The following is a 17,731-nucleotide window of genomic DNA, read 5'->3' as shown; positions in this document are numbered from 1 at the left end:
ATTATTATATTTTGTTAAGAATATCTCGCAAAAAATCTAATAAAACAAACAATGTTGCTAAGATTTAAAACGTTACTTAAAAAATCAGAAAAAAAACAATAATAAAAAAATGCCAATTTGTGTTAATTAGACTCAAATTTGTTACATATGCTGGAAAAGTAGACTGCATAAATTAAAGTTGCTATCATTGCACCGGATTCTTCTTTGAACCACATCTTTAATTTTGTTGTTATTGGCATGCTTTACGAAGTTGGAAGATCGCCATTTTGATTTTGAGTTAATTTTTTGGTCAAGAGACCCTTTAATTGACAACTTCTTGGGAAGGTATAATAAAACTCTATCCACATTTCTTTCCATGTGCAACAAGCCAACAGAAAAAAAAATTTTCGTCGAACCCAGTTTATCATCTATAGATCTAGAAAATAAACCTGTATAAAACGTTTATTATAATATGAATAAAACTCCAGTCAAAATTCCTTTCGAAAGAAAACCAACTGGTTGAAATAATTTGTGCGTTGACACCGAATGATCATTAAAATCGATTCAGTTGAAACTAAAAGCTATATTGTCTAATTTTATAAATTGTAACTTAAATCTTACTAAGAAAACGCTTGAGTTTTCTTTTTAACATTGATAATGGTTTGATTAGGTCAAATCATTTCACCAAAATAAGCAATTGTAATTAGTTAAATGGAAAAATAATAATTATTTTAAAAATAAATATAAATTTATAAAAAAAATAAATATAAATTTATAAAGGAAATAAATATAAATTTATAAAAAAAAATAAATATAAATTTATTAAAAAAAGGAATTTTTATTTTTTTATTTATTCATAGATCAGGGTATGCGATAATCACTATCTTGAATCCCTCATAGATTTAACGTTGTTATGGACTATTCAATTTTTAAATTTACGCTTATTCACTTAAAAAGTCAATGTAAAATAATCATGCGAAAAAACATTACTTTTTTGTAAATAAAAGTGCCTTAAAAACAGACTAAATAGTGCACATTAAACTATCGTATTATTGACGATTATTGTTAATAAAGTATTCAAAGCAAGAGAAAACTCATATCGTTAAAATTACTTAAAATTAACGAGAAGGCAATGCGTAACGTGCTAGCATATTTTTAAAATTCATTCGTTCTTTCCTGCTCCATTGGTTGTTTCTTTTAGATCATAGCCAGAATCTGCATTTTGTGAATAACATGCGCACCAACATATGTTTAACATTTAACATGTAGAAACTATTCAATGGTTTGCACAACAATATCTTGCGCTTGTTATTACAATTGTGTGATTCAGAGCATGACATATAAATAATTTCACATTATTTCTCGTTAACTTTTGTCGACATATATTATTCGAATAAATTGACATAAAAGGTTTTTTTAAAACCCTTTCAAAAACGAATGAAATTTCCGTGGACACTTGAACACTCTTTTTCTGTTAACGTTAATAAATTTTCAAGCAGTGTGGGTAAAATTCCTCTATAAATCTGAGTTACGCTCGAAATAAAGAGATTTTCTTAAAAGCTCTTTAACATTAAATACACCACTCGTTAAAAAATTTTCCTCGTTAAAATCGGAAATTCCTTAAATCAAGTCTCATAATAAACGAGTTCGACTATTATGGTGATAAAGAAATATAGGAAAATAAATTCTTAAATCGTAAAAAGAATAAAGGCGAATTTTTTTTTAACTTATAGCCCATTTCATTGTATTTTTAAATTTTTTATTTGTTGGAATCTTCATTTCCACATATGCTGAAATCTTTGATTAGGTTGATATATATTAATGAAAAAAATTATTTTTTCGTTTTTTGCATTGCACTCTGCTAACGTGTTAGTAACTAATAGTAGTAAATTTTTAAAAAGTTTCAATGATTTAATAATCTGCTAAGAAGAAAACTTGGCATGTTTCCTTTTCACTTTGACTAAAAAAATCTTAGCTAATATTATACCATTTTTAAATGTCTCATTTCTTAAAAGCCTTCATTTTCAAGTGATCTGATATCTTTACTTAATTTCTTTTTTATTCTAATTTTTATTATTCTATGTTTTATAGTAATTTATAATAACATGATAGTTTTCACAACAATAGCGATCACTTTCACAATAATATCCCACAAAATTGTTAGAAATTTTTTTTGTTAGATTTTAAGCTTTTCCTAATAATTTAACAGTCAGTAAAAAACATATAACTGCTTTTCTGTTTCTAACATAAAACGTTAAATTTATTTATCGCCAATTTTCTAATCCTATTTAAGTTTTAATGGAATTCAAATATTTCCGAACAAAGAAAAAAGATAGTAGCTACTATAATTAGTAGTTTAGCCATACCTAGATGCATAAAAAGATTTTTAAAATTCAAACTTATATTCTACATATCATTATAAATTATGTTACCTTGTAAAAAATAACTCAAACGGACTTTCAGAATAACGGACCTTCTCTGTATAATTGACGATCTAAAACTATTTTGTTGATAAAGCGGTTTTATCCTGTTTTTCACCCTAATCATAAATGGATGTCAGTTCCAAATTCAATTTTTACCATTCAGTTTTGTTTACCGTACGATAATTTTACCTTTTCTCAAACCATTTTTCGATTCATTTCCATACTTGCTCTTTCTTTTCAGCAATTGTTTTATGTTTTTGAGCTTCGTAAAAATAAAACTGCGAATCGTTTTTATTGTCAAAATAATATTCGATTGGATTATTTTACTTCTTCAGATATAATTCTTTAGTAATTTGAGCTGCGAGTTAGTTGAGAAATTTTATAATGGCGTGGTTCACTACAATTTTGAACATTTTGACACCCAAATATAAATTCAATAAGGCTTATGAGATCAAGACAATTAAAATTTTCTTCATAGTGATTTAGAGTGATATAGTAAAGTAAACTAACCACTGAGGTGAACTCAGATTCTAAATGCAGTATAGACTTGTACGAATTCCCACTAACCAAAATGCTTCTTTTCTTCCAAAGAGCTTCTTTTTTAAAATAACGAAGTTCGTTTGCTAAAATAACAGTACTAATCTGCTTAAAAAACATATGTCTTTTAAATAACGTTACTTTCCGTGAAATTTAGCGGTTTTATTCTGGTACACCAGCTGACAGTTTCTGTCTGTAAATTTAACATATTTATTTTTACAATGCATGAAATAAGAAACGATTTTTTATTTTATAATGTTTTCTTAAAATGTAGAAATTTTTTAATCATTATTGTGTAATATTAAATGTAAATTTTTTAATCGCAATTTTTTAATCACAATTCGTTCCATATCTTCCATTTCATATTCCATTCATTACATAACAGAAAATTGCATTTTGTTCTCAGCATTATTTTGATCTAGATTTACTTCTATTTTAAAGCTTTAATGAAATGCCACAAATTCTTTATTTTCGGTGTCATCAACTCTTCTGCATAATTAATCTTAAGCATTTATCTCATTACAATTAAAAATATGCAATGCTCAGAAGCTGAAAACGATAAAACAGACAAAAACAAACACTTCTCGTTGGCAACGCATTTTAAACCTCATCAGATTAAGTCATGGATAGCAAAAGCCGTCAATTAAAGATCGGGAAAAATAGATGCATCCAAATGAGGTGTGACAGCAATAGGACACGTGATTCGGTTAATGCCTTCCTTTCTTTAATGATTCAAATCTTGATAATTATTCCCTAATTATCCATTAGCTTGAATATCTGACGCTGATGTGGATATCTAATGGCTTGAAAATAACGTTAAACTGGAAATAAAAGAGCAATGTTTTTATATAGCTCAGCAAAGCAACTGACATTAAAATTTAATTTAAGGTTCAAAGCAGGAAAATGGTGAGTAATCATGTAAGGTTTAATTTTTATGCAAGATTCAATTTATGTTTTGCAAATTTTTACTTATTTTTATATTGTAATAGCGTCAAAAAATAGAAACATAGGTTTCTACAGTTATTTAATTGAGTTAAAATTTAAAACAAATTTAATTTAAGATGTAAATTACAAAGCTGAACAATGTAATGAACAATTTAAAATTAGCATATAATGGTTAAATTTTTCGCAAGAATCGATTTATATTTTACAAATTTTTATTCTTTAATTTTGCTAATCAATTCAAAAAGTAAAAAGTTAGCACTCTAAAAAATTAAATATACCTAAAATTGTATCTAAATTTAGTTTAAGATTCTATGTCAATTTGATCATGTAAAGGAATCATATATTAGAATTTCATTTGTTAATGAAGAATACATTTTGAAACTATAAATTACGTTTTGTAATGTATTACATTTACATACAAAAATACATTTTGCAATGTAAATTACGATTTTTTTTAAATATTTCAGTTTCTCATCATTTTCCTTGATTCTATATTGAATTCAGTATTGAGTAAAATACATAAAACAAGCCCCTTTTACATTAAACAAATATTATTAATCCTCTAATTTTAAAAAATAATCTTTTAAACTAATAAAAGAATGAATACATAAAAGCTTTAACAATTTGGATATTTTTCTTCTCTCTACACATAGAAATTATTATCTGACAGAATGAGATAAACAGGAATAAATGGAAATATGACTGAGAACCTTTTTGCGAATAATAAAACTAAAATCTAAGAGGAAAAATTGGAATTGATTAGAAAATTTTATGTTTCTTCACAAATACATAAAATGTAAAATTTTCAAAACACTGGCGTAAATTCACGCAATTCTATTTTTATTCAATAATTGCTTTATAAATGAAACAAAAGAACTTATTTTAAAAACTAGGAACAGCAAGGAAACAATATTCTACCTATACAATCATACAGAAGTTAAGAAAAATATGACGTAGACACTAAATTATAAACCTAGAGAGTCTACTTATCAAAACTACAGTATCAACTAACTGTTTTGTTTCAGTGCTGCAAGAGGGCGTAGTGGCTCAATGAACCAGACGAAACTTTAACAAAAGCGTCGCGTCATGATGACATCAGAGCCCATTGTCATTAAATATTACCGTTCACGACTCTAAGAAACTATCACAAATGCATTGTGGCTTCTTTTATTTTGTTGGTAATTTTATTTTGGTAATGTTTCAATAATCATTGAAGCTGTCTGCTTATTAATCTGGCATTTGTCAGCATTAGACAGCTGTCTGCTTGGGTTATATACGGGCAAAACCAATTTATCTAATGAGATATTTACATAAAAAAATAAAATACTTTTTATCACGTTTATAAATTATTAAAATTTTTGAATTTATTTTTAAAAAATGACAAGAGAATTAAAAATTTAAACTATTCATAAAGATGTTCTTTATAATCTCTTATGAATCCTTACTTCTCTATTATAATTACAAAATCAATGAAAACGTTTAAAGTACTGAGGAGAATTTGAAGCAAATATTGTTTTATTTAAGAACAGCTATTGCATTCAAATGCCCAATACAATTGCTTACAGCTTCAAAATCTATTTTGCCATTCCAAGACAACTAATAATGTGTAAAATTTAATCTTATTATGGGCTAGCATATTGTACGTACAAAACAAATGACAGATCTTTTTTTCCATAAAAATATATTCCAAACCTACTGTATAAACATTGACTTTCACAACATTAAAATACAAACTAAGTTAAGTTTCGAAGTTGGATTTCTATTATTCACATGCTGCCAAGGCAAAGGGAACACGTTTCCTTGAGTAAACATTTAACATGCTAAGTAACGTAAACAATACATTTTTTACGCTGGTAGCGCCCTCTAGAATAGAGTTGAGATGGTGAAACAGATTAAAATTAGTCAACTAGCAAGCCTTGTATACAAACGATTACAATCAAGTTCAGTAATGGTTATTTTATCTATAGAATGTCAAGGCATTCTATGCAGTTACGAGATAAAACATTTAATAGATATTCTATATAATGACAGCATTTTATACGCTGACAGTAACATGCACATTTCATTTACAGTTCAATTAGTATATAGTTATAATTCAATTCAATTTATTATCTTTATAATTAGATGTCAATTTCAATTTGAGTATTAATTTATATAATAAGAAAAGATAATCAATAATAATGTTTCAAGATGCACTTTAAAAAACTAAATCTTCTTTTATAAAAAGCAAAATATGTCATGACATAAATGACAGTATTTTTATGTAAGTATTTTCATGATGTACAGAACATAAACTCATCGGCACTGTAAATATTCAAAAATACCTTTAAAAACCATTTTCTCTCTCATTTTTAAATGTGTTTTTAAGGAACGTTAAAATAACATGTTACCATTTTTAAAACTAGGTTTTTAATAATTATTTAAAAGTTTTTAGGACCAAATACACACTAAAGCACTAGATAGTAATCTCATTTTTAATAAATGGTGTAAAGGTGATAATTATTTTTGCGAAGCTCAAAGTAATTCCCTTTTTTTTCTTTAACTACTTCAATTTGGCAACAGCGATCAAAGAAATCTTCACTGATGTAAAAAGAAAAATGAAAGAACTTTGATGTTAGAACAGTGGCAAAAGTTGGCTACACTTTATGTCGAAAAAAATGGCGTCGAGCCAAAATCTTGACTCTACCATAAAAAGAAATTTAACGTTAATGAGTTGTAAGAAATCTAAGAATGTAAGATAAATTGGAGGAATATCCCATGTTTTATTTCAAGAAATTATCTCCACTATGATAAGGTTGTTGAATAATTACTCAATAAATAAACGTTACAAAGTGTATAATGAATTAATCACGCAAAAACAACAAAAGTATCTGGTGATAAATCAGTGCAATGTTAAATACATAAAAACAATTTCTTAATAGATTAATTTTTTATTGAGTTAAAACAAATTGATAATGGGATCAACATTTGTTTGAGGAATTTAATCCGTTGTCTTAAAAATTATACTTCCTAGTTATGTTTCAACATAATAAAATATATAATTTGACTCAATTTAAGAGCTAGTATTGCCCACAACTTTTTTGCATTATTATTTTTTCCTTTAATTATAAAATGTATTTATTAATGTTTTTTTTAAAGTTTAAACTGGATCAAATCGCCCTACTTGAGAATAGTTCGATTCCCAAGAAATTAAAGAGCTATCAAAGCATATAGACTAAAGAAATGTCCGAGAGATACAATAACAGTGTCGAATAAAATATCAGATAATTATTTACTGATGAAAAAACAAACAAATGAAAACTGATATTAAGAAATGAATTTAGTTTATATCATTAAGCGGAATTAACGGATGATATGTTAAAAACTGAAATAGGGGATAATAGACTTTCACCGATGAATGACAACAGTCACATGATTGCTTTGAAATATTTGCTAGATGATATTTTATTTCATTTATTTAATACATTTTAAATATTTTTCCAATATCTTAAAATCCAATTTGGATGGATTAGGAAAAACATAAGTTTTGTGAACGCCAAGCAAGTGTACATTCGTTATAATTTACACTGATGTCTTAAGGATATTTTTCACTCCCCGATACTTCTTATTCTGTTTGGTTCTTTTATGGTTAAGTGCCACTGCTCGGTATTCCAAGCCATGAAGCTATATTTTGCTAATTGCTTTTAATTGCATTGTTAAGGTATCGAAAAAATACTTAAATATCGATGAATTACAAATGAAGTAAGGTAAACTAACCAGTGAAGGAACACTTAATATTCGCTTGCCTTTAAAAAAATCATATTAATTTCAAAATTCGTAATTTTAGTTAAATGACAGTGTCAACATATTTGTTACTAATTGCAAATTATGTAAAAAAAATTGTAGAGAACTTACATAATATTGTTTTAAAGTTTTGGAGGTTCAAATAACAAGTAGTAAGAAGACCAAGTGAAGGAACAGCTCTTACCAGTGAATGAACACCCAGTAAAGGAACACTTAATTTTGGTTATTTTTTAATGCTCTTTATGAATTTATAAGCCATACAAATATTTAAAAACAAGCCTATTCTTGAAATTATAACATATAAATACTTGGAAAATGTTAACTTTTTTTTGTAATCATGAATTGAAAATTAAAGTGTCAACATATTAACACATACTGTTCATTCACTGGGAAATCTATGCCCAGTAAAGGAACATGCCTGTTCCCTCACTGGTTAGAAGTTGTTTTTCGTATTTTTAACATACTTTTGATGCGGAACATCACTAAAGGTACAAGAAAATTAAAGTTTATCTTTTATTTTCATTAACTTAGAAAAAAAAACAGTAAAGGAACACTTGTTCCTTCACTGGTTTTTCATCGTTTGGTGATCCAGTGAATAAACACCCCCTTATCTCAGTACTTTATTATGCTATGATGCTTAAAAAAAATAAAACGTAACTTCAATAACTATATTTTGAATTCTCTTTTTCACAGTGAGAAAAATAAAACTATTAAATGCAACTAATTCCACTTCAAACATATAAATACAAACACTCACCTTATAAATTTTTCAATGAAACAAGGTGTTGCAGAGATAATAACAAATTCGAAAATTTTTTCCAGAGAAGTCTATTTGACCAGGTAATCCAAAACATTGCTAGATGACTTCCTATTGTTTGGTCGTAAGCTATTGTTACCAATCAATTTGAAGAAAAACTTTCAAATTCCTATTTTTAATCAATATATATGAAATGTTCCTTCACTGGTTGGTTTACCCTATAACAAATATTTTAGACATTCACAAAAGCGGCTGTGTGATTTATGATATACATCGGTGAAAGTCGACTTTCTCTAAATTTTGATCTTTCACGGAAACATACATATTATTCACAATTTTGTTTGTTTCTAGGTCCTCTTTTTAATATTTTGGCTTTTAATTATTTTTATATTCAAGATTTCTAATATAAAATCTCTGTTCATTAAGAATTTAATTTTTTATATATATATAAGTAAATGATAGATGGCCACAGGAGAGAAGAACTTTCAACAGCATTTTTTTTCATTGTGAAAAATTATATAATACGTGATTTCACACTGATCTTCATTGCAAAGGGCAGAACGGCAGAAATAATACGTAATCCTGCTTGACATCGCAGATCTGGAGCTCAATTGCTAAGGAAATGTTATAATTTGAAAATGTCAGTCATGTTTCTTCTATAAAGGACATCTAAACAGGGGAGACAAATCCATCTCTTCTTCGAGATCACGCAAGGTACAAAAAGGGTCAGGAACCACTTTGATGCGACATAGATGTTTATTCAAGTAATCGCGTTCAGTTATCAGAAGAAACATGGCGACAGATTTCCTCCTAGGCCACTGAGGAATATTGAGAATCTGTTTAAGCCATGGTTTATTGGAATTGCGATTTTCAGTGTTCTTCGTGAAAAGAGTCCCTGAAAATGTTCTTTATTAGACTTTTGACAGTATTTAAGGAAAGTCTGGAATGAGATATCTGGAGGACAAAGGCTTCCTGTTTTCAGATCTCCTCGATTCGATTACACAGAGGACAGGAATCCATTGAAGAACTACTGTCTGGCTTATTTACTTATTACTGGCTATATTGTAACTTATAACTGGCGAACCAGTTGAAGAGATTTAAGCAATTATCGATTGTTAAAGTTCCAGAATAGCTAGATGATGCATCATTTGCTTGAAGCGCTGCTTTCGAATCAGATAATAGCACAACTTTTGGAAAGGAGTCTAGATGCGTCCGAAGTTGTGACAGGGTCTGGAAAATGGCAGCCATCTGAGCATCGAAAGCAAATCCTAAAATCGATGGGAGTACAAAGGCGAAAAAATTCACCGACACTGGTTTTAACACAACCGCTCACTCTGGAACCGTCAGTATAACGTCTTTACCATTCCTCCTCTGGGTAAGAGAATTCCATTGTTTCGAGAGCTCTTAAAACTGCATCTTTAGTCTCTGTCTTTCAGACGCCCATGATCAAATCAAGGCCGATAGAAAATCCTCTGTCAACCATGGGGTTGATTGGAAGAGAGAAGTGTTCAGCCTTGAAATTCAAATCCAACTTAGGTATACAGCTCAAATGTAATTAAACATTCAATTGATTAATTGGAAAAGATTCCTTTTTAGAAAATTATTTTACTTCGATACATTTTAGTATATTTACTTGGGTATTTACTCAATATAACCATTGCGTCATTTCCAAACAATATTATTTTGTGCGTAATAAGATTTTAGGAAAGTTTAGTTTACATTGTCGTCATATTATAACATTTGCGTTATTTATAAAATTTGCCTTATTTATTGACTCGACCAAATAACTTTGAAACATTATATTCTTTCTTCAACTTCCTTTATATTTTTGAAACAAATTACTTTTATTTTGGATGCCTTGCTATTGAAATTGATTTTACTTTAATGAAAACGTTTTAACAAGAGACTGACGCATTAAATTTAATAATGCGAGAAGCTTTTTAATGAAGTAAGTGTTATCGTAGTTAACTGATCACTTACTTTAATGAAATGTAAGAGAATAATGAAGTTAGATGAAGTTTTCTGCCGTTTATAATTTGAAAAACTCTTTTTGAAATTAAAGTAATAAACTAAAGGAGCACTAGTTTAATTTTCTAATAGTGTCTGGATTTTACTTTGAAAAATGTAAACTATTTTAGAAATGTAAATAAAATTATTGAGAGAAATCTTAAAAAATCTTTCATCTATTCAACACTTTCTTTTTGGACTATTAATATTAAAAATTTAAATAAGTAAGTATACTTATAAATGTATTTATTTAGTTTTAAATCAAATATTGTTCTGAAAAAATATCAAAATAAATTACTGATTTCAACCGAATAAAAGTTATTATATGACTTACAGAATTAAAAAATTCACTCTCATATTATTAAATTAAAATTTCATAATCTTTTATCCGAAGTCTTAATACCAATATATAATTTTTTTCGTTTAGAAGAATAATAATTTCAAATGTTAACAAAATAATAATAGGTTTAAAAGAATTGAGAATTATTTCTCAATGCCATGACTATTTCCTTCTTTATCTCATCCATTATTAATTAATTAATAATAGAGTTACTCTATTGATTAATATTTATAAGTTAATATTTAATTAATATTAATTAGTTAATATTTATTAATATTAATTAGTTAATATTAATTAGTTAATATTTATTAATATAAAGCTATTTTCTATTTTATTTAAAAGTGATTGTTATTATCAAAATTTAGAAAATAATAAAAAAATTTCTTCAACCAGCAATGAAAAAATAAAAAATCTATTTTGTGCATGAAATTTGTGGAAGCAATATTTTTCATGTATATAAATCTACATAAAAATTATTTTTTATATTTATTGGACTTCAAACTCTTAAAAGAATTAGGTTGCGTTAAATATTTTTTTCTCACTTTCTCTCTTGACTTTCGCTCCTTAACATTAATCGTTATTAAAATGAATTATAAATGTGATGAAAAAATTTATAAAAAAGAGGACAAGTTTCTTCCTTTAGAATTACCCTTTTTATAAATATTATAAACATTTTTGTCTTTATATACTTCAAGCTGGAGATTTGCCATAAAAATATCTTAAGAATGCTGATAGTTATTATTTATTAAAAAATTGCATTAATACTTCATATGAAAAAAATTGTTTTGTTGTCGCTACTTTTTGTTTATGTTTACTTTTTGTAAATGAATATGGTTTAATTCTTTTCTTTCTTCTTATAAATTATAGAATTACTATGCTTCTTACATTTATTTAAAGGTCATACCAATTTAATCTGATAAAAAAATAAATATAATCAATTATTTAATCCGCGTTAAGCTGTTTAATATCTGCAGTATTGATATTCAAAAAGTATTAACATTTAATTTAAAGTGTCAGTTATAACGATTCCATCAATATAGTTAGTGCATAATAAACCATTTCCTATTTTTTTCACCTATTTTCCTATTATTTTTCTTTTTTAAATAATCTATTTATTATTTTAGTCATGCTAAATAAATTGAGTATTTTATAAAAAAAATAATAAATCATTAAACTTAAAATTAAATATTTTTTTCTCCAAATTGAATAAATTACGAAACCAAATACTTTAATAAAAAAATTACGTTAATATTTCCCATCAAATTTTTCAATTCATAATAAATAAATGCATGATTTCAATAATAAGAAATATGCTAGCCGTACCATTTTAATCATTCGTATTAGTTCGTTATTGTTTTAATTTCAACCAAAAATATAACTCAGCTTATTTTATGTATTTTCATGCTTACAATTGCTAATGAACTTTGTTCTTCCAAAAGAAGTTCTATTATTTAGAAATCTAAAGCCAAAAAAATTGGGATCCCTTTGATCGAATACGCCACTGATAGACCAGTATAGTTTCTATTTTAGCCTGCCTTTTATGTAAATTACGCTAAATAAAAAATGAAAAACTGAAAATGTTTTAATATAATCAGTTAATTTCCATATTTTAAGTTGTATTCTTAATGTTTCAACAAGAACAGGACTTGAATATGCTGGATGTTTCGAAAAAATGTTAAGATGAAAATATCGACAAACCATATTTTTTTAACTAATTCTAATTTTGGAACATCAAACTATGGGAGATAGCTGATAGACGGTTTGCTGAAAATAATTGGGAGAGCTATTTAAAGTTTGAGTCGTATAATCTTATTCTTATTTTATTTCTTTTTCAGAGTATTTAGTCATGTCTCCAAAACCATTAAATCAGAGTAAAAAATATTTGCACAAAATATAAAGCTTTTTTCCCCATCAAATACAAATAAAAAAATTTTAATTAAGTTTTCGCACCGATAAAAATATTGTATATATTGTCTACGCAAATTTTTAAAAAGTCTTTTATTGCTGCGTATTCATCTTATAAGACAATTATGTGCGACAAAAATGGCTTCTAGAAAATAGTCAATATGTATATTGTCAATAAATATATAATATGTCAATATGTATAATGTCAATAAACGTTTTATGCGTTGCAATACATGTAAAACTTCACTTTGGTGTAAAGTGGTTACCACCATTTTTGGTGCTTAGATGCGCTAAAATTGTTCACAGTCAATACCGCTTTTTAATTTCGCGCCCAGTGCACAAAGTAGGAAAACGAGAACGGATAGTTTTAAATGCTGCCTCTCGGGTTAACAGAAATTTTTCACTTTTTTTCAATCGATTTACTTAAAATTGCAAATCTTTTCAATTAAGAACGGGAGATTTACAACTAATAAGCGATTACAAAAAGTCTGCATTACATTTTGAGGCATGTAATCATTTTTTTAAAAAAAGCAACTCATATTTTTTCTAAACTAGATTTTGTAACTATGTAAGAAACGAGTACGATAAGAAAAGATAAATTTACAAAAAAAATCACTAAACTTATGACGATTGTTGATTTTGATATTGTGATAAAAATACAGCAAAGCATTCTGTGACTCTTTTTTTAATATTTTATTTCATCACATTTAAAACTGAAAATTAGAAAAAGACTCTGCAAATTCGCTTACGTCATTTGCTCGAAACACACTTTATTTTTTTATTTTATTTTAAAGTTAACACTTCAAATTCACTGATCAAGATCTTCTACAAGTTTTTACAGTTTGTAAAAAGTCAAATGCTGACTTTAAAACCTCTTGAAGAAATCAAATGCTTACTTAAAAATGGGTGTGATCAGTTTTTTAAAATGGGTATGATCAGTCAGCTTTTGGATCAGTTTCATTAATATTAGTGGGTTAAGAACTTAGATTTAAAAAAAAAACGGAAAAAAAGATTAAAATAAAGTGAAATTTTTTTATTTAAAACATTATTTACAATTTTGTCTTCTTTCATTAAAGTTTTCAATTTTATTTTCTCGAATGCATCGACAATTTACTTGTCAGAAATTAACAACTCGATTCCTGTTACTGTGAAACAAAACTATTGCATCCCCTACGCAATGTCAGTTGTAAATTTAATTGTTGACATTTATATAAAAGATTTATTCTTAAACTATTTACAAAATTAGATGTTATTAAATTTTAAAAAAAAGATGTACAACACAATAATTAGTTATTTAAAGAAAAGCAAATTTCAAAAATGTGTTACATAATGCTATATATTAGAGATTGTTTCATAAAACATATTTAAGAGCATAAAAACTATATAATATTTTGGGGACATAAATATGGTTTTAAATCTCAGAACTATAATTAAATAAAAATGAAAGGTTTCAACGTCAAATAATCCTTTCATTTCTGCCCGGTGCAGCCATTGTTATGCCGATCAATTCATTTCCCGCAAACAGAGTTTGATAGCTCTCCTGCGAATGATTATTGGAATTCTGAATGTCTTTTCAACGTGTATTTCATTCGACATGTGTCTAGCATAAACGGAACATGCAAAAGGAATTCCACGTACGCTTTCAAACTCTGATTTGTTTCAGCTTTTATTTCATTTAAAGAACTCATTTTAATGACTGGAAAAAAATACCAGATTATATTTATTTAATTCACAAAACTCAGTTTATTAGTGAATAAAAATTGAATATTGTGTTTATTTAATTTAAAGAATTCAGCTAATTATCATTATAAATGACTGCAAAAAAAACATATTTGCCTTTAGTTTATTTGTGAAATTCAACTTATTATTAACTAAAAAGAAGCTGTTGTGCTTGTTTTATGGTTATTTATGTTTGTTACTAACTATTTTTCAAACATAAAAGAGCTGTTTTGTGCTGTCACTTTTACAAATTAATGACGCTTCGGTATCGAAATCCTTTCTCATTTCTTCAAGGGGTAGCTATTGTTATTCCATATATTTCATTCCCTTTAAACAGAATTTGATAGCTCTTCCAAGATTGATTATTGGAATTCGGAACGTCTTTCGCCTTGTCTTTCATTTGACATGAATCGGCCGCAAAACGAACTTACTACAAGATTTTCTCGTACTACACTTTAAAAACCTGATTTCAAATTTGTTTGAACATTTATTATTTTTTTTTTGAATTCATGAATACCATATTACATAAATATTTATTTATAAATATTTATTTATAAGTATTTATTTATAAATATTTATTTATAAAATTCAGCTTATTGATGACGTACCATAGCATATTATTTGAATTTATAGAACTCAGTTTATTAATGACGTCTTAGAGCATATTGTTATTAAGGACAAAAAATAGAATATTGTAATTATTTTATTTATTGAATTTCAATTAATAATGATTGAAAAGATCATATTATATTATTTCATTTATTAACTCAGATAATCAAAAACTGAAACAAGCACATTTTACCAGTTTTATTTATAGAATTCAGCATATCAATGATTTAAAAGAAGATATAGCGTTTATTTTTATGGGACACAAATTGTCAATGAATTTTAAAAAAACATGTTGCATTTATTTTATTTATATAATTAAATTTATTGTTGACTAAAAGTAGATTTTTTTATTTTTTCCATCCTTAATTTCAAATATATACGTAAGTTAACGCAAAACACGATACATCATGCGTATCTACCTATGTATTACAACTAAATTACAACTAAATTACTACTGTAACTGTATTACAACTAAATTTAAAAAATATATTTGACCTACACCCTACAGAAAAATATATTCAGGGTGTTTTATAAGGATTACCCTGTATATATATTTAGGAAATCCTTATCGAAAATGAAGCAAAAAGTGTCTACACATTTGTAATTACAACCCATATTTAAGCTAAGAAAAACATCAAAAATTCTATCAATTTCTGACTAATCACTTTTGAGAAAAGCTGATGTCAACTAATCTTCAACTAAATCCGTTTTGGTGTTTATTATTACCACATTCCTCAATTGTGATTTTTCAGATTCAGAAGACTTTTTTTTCTAAGCTTGATAGTGATTTTTTTACCTAATGCGTTTCCTAATTATATGAACCAAACTTCTAACCTTAATGTGTTTAATTTTTTTCCTCATTTTTGATAAGGATTCTAAAAATATATATTCATAGCGATTTTTCCAGAATACCTGTATTTCTACCATACATACAATAATCTCTAAATTGAAAATTAATTTAAATATTGTTTAATAATTTTGGAAATGAAATATATTAAAAAACTTCTTTTATTTAATTTATAATCATAATTTCGAAAGAGTACTGAATAAAAAACTTAATAACTGATCATTTTGACGATTTATTAATATACAAATGTATATCTTTCCTGTCTTTAATATATCTGGAATTAAGAAGAAAAAAAAATTATTTTAAATAAATCGAAAACAAATATTTTTAAAATATTTTTCCTTATTTCATTTTCATTTGCATCTAGTAAAAGAATTCGAGAAAATTTTGAAAAATGCTAATGTTCATATTTTCTTATTGTTGGTTTTGTTCGTGAAAAAAAGGATCATCTTATAGGGTATAGCATAAATTTTATGATTTTTTTATTGTTTATTTAAAGAAATATAATAAAATTAATTGTTCCCATTTTTTGTTTATTTACGATTAAAAAAAGATTATATAATCAACAAACATAAGCTAAGCAAAGTAAATATAAGCTATACTTTCTTAACCAATTATAAATTATTAGTTGACCAAAATTAGTATTGTAGTTATCGTGTTATTTTATCACAATTATTTTTGAGTATCGTTTTTATCCAGTTGAATGCATCATCATAGTTTACCTCATGAAAAATTTAGAATGCGACAAAATCATTTTTATTTGTGTATACTTTTAAGGATCAACACGTCACATTAAGTAAAAAAAAACATTAATGAACTCACGATAAACAAACATTTTATAAGTCAATATAGAATGACCAAAGAGAGTAAATATCTCTATCATCATCTAATAAAAGTAATGTTTAAACATTCAAAAAGTTCAATGCATCGAGAACTATTGAACCCACTGGTGATTTAGTAAACGAGAAAAATTAGGAAGATGTTTCTCCTCTTCACACTATTTTACCTATCTAATAACATGTAAAAACCGGTTTTGCTTTGCGGAGAAGACCGTATGCAAAATAACGACTTTTCACGTGCGGAACCGCCAGTCGGTTATTTTTAATTAAATTTTTTTTTCAGTTTTGTTTAGCGTTTCCATTTACAATATATATTATATCATCCAATGAGTAGTTTTTGCAGCGATGGCTCAGGGGATAGAGTGTTCGCCTCCCTATGAGGCGAACCGGGTTCGAATCCCAGTCGATGCGAATTCCGCATCCGGCTTGCACCGACCACAGTGCTGACGTGAAATATCCTTAGTGGTACACTGATCATGGGCTAGAGTCCCCTTGCTGCAAGGCTAACCGTAGCAGGTTCTCGTGGTCTTCCTCTCAATATAACGCAAATGGGACTTAGCTCCATCAAAAAGTCTTCCCCGAAGGCAAATTTTTCCCAATACTCAATCCAGGAGTTCCCTTGTCTTCTGGGTTGGGTTCAAAATTACAAGGCTACGGAGTTGAATATTAGTAGTCGTAAACCCATAAAATTGGGTAGGCTGTTCAACGACGGTTATAAAATGAGCTGTTGTTCACATTCGACATCAAAAGTTATTTCATAAGCTTAACACGTGACTAAATGAATTTCATTTTTTTTTTAAATAATTAACTTCTGTAACAATTTTTTCCACCTGTCAGTAAGATCCAAATTTTAATACATTTTCTTTTCTCTTTTTTTCCATTTCAGAATTTTTTTTTTCTTTTCTTTTTAGGTCATCTTTAAAAATTTGGTGAATTTTTTGATTTTAGAGTTTTCTTTAAGCTTTGGGGATATTCTTTTTCCAGTTTTTATTATTTCTTAGGTTTCGGTTCATATAAATTTCATACAAAGTAGGATTTTTC

The 17,731-nt window shown here is 26.9% G+C and overlaps 1 protein-coding gene across 1 annotated transcript in view; it reads left to right on the top strand.

Moving 5' to 3' along the window:
* The first annotated feature begins 3,767 nt into the window (after positions 1-3,767).
* LOC107451669 (Inorganic pyrophosphatase Nurf-38) overlaps positions 3,768-17,731 on the top strand; it is a 48,406-nt gene continuing 34,442 nt past the window's right edge. Inside the window, exon 1 of the mRNA XM_071186723.1 lies at positions 3,768-3,845. The gene's annotated coding sequence lies outside the window, so the exon portion shown is untranslated. The remainder of the gene's footprint in view (positions 3,846-17,731) is intronic.

This window comes from Parasteatoda tepidariorum, chromosome 10 (assembly GCF_043381705.1).
Source record: "Parasteatoda tepidariorum isolate YZ-2023 chromosome 10, CAS_Ptep_4.0, whole genome shotgun sequence".
Lineage (NCBI taxonomy): Eukaryota > Metazoa > Arthropoda > Arachnida > Araneae > Theridiidae > Parasteatoda > Parasteatoda tepidariorum.
The sequence above is the reverse complement of the archived record's forward strand: the minus strand, read 5'-3'. Positions and strand labels throughout refer to the sequence as shown.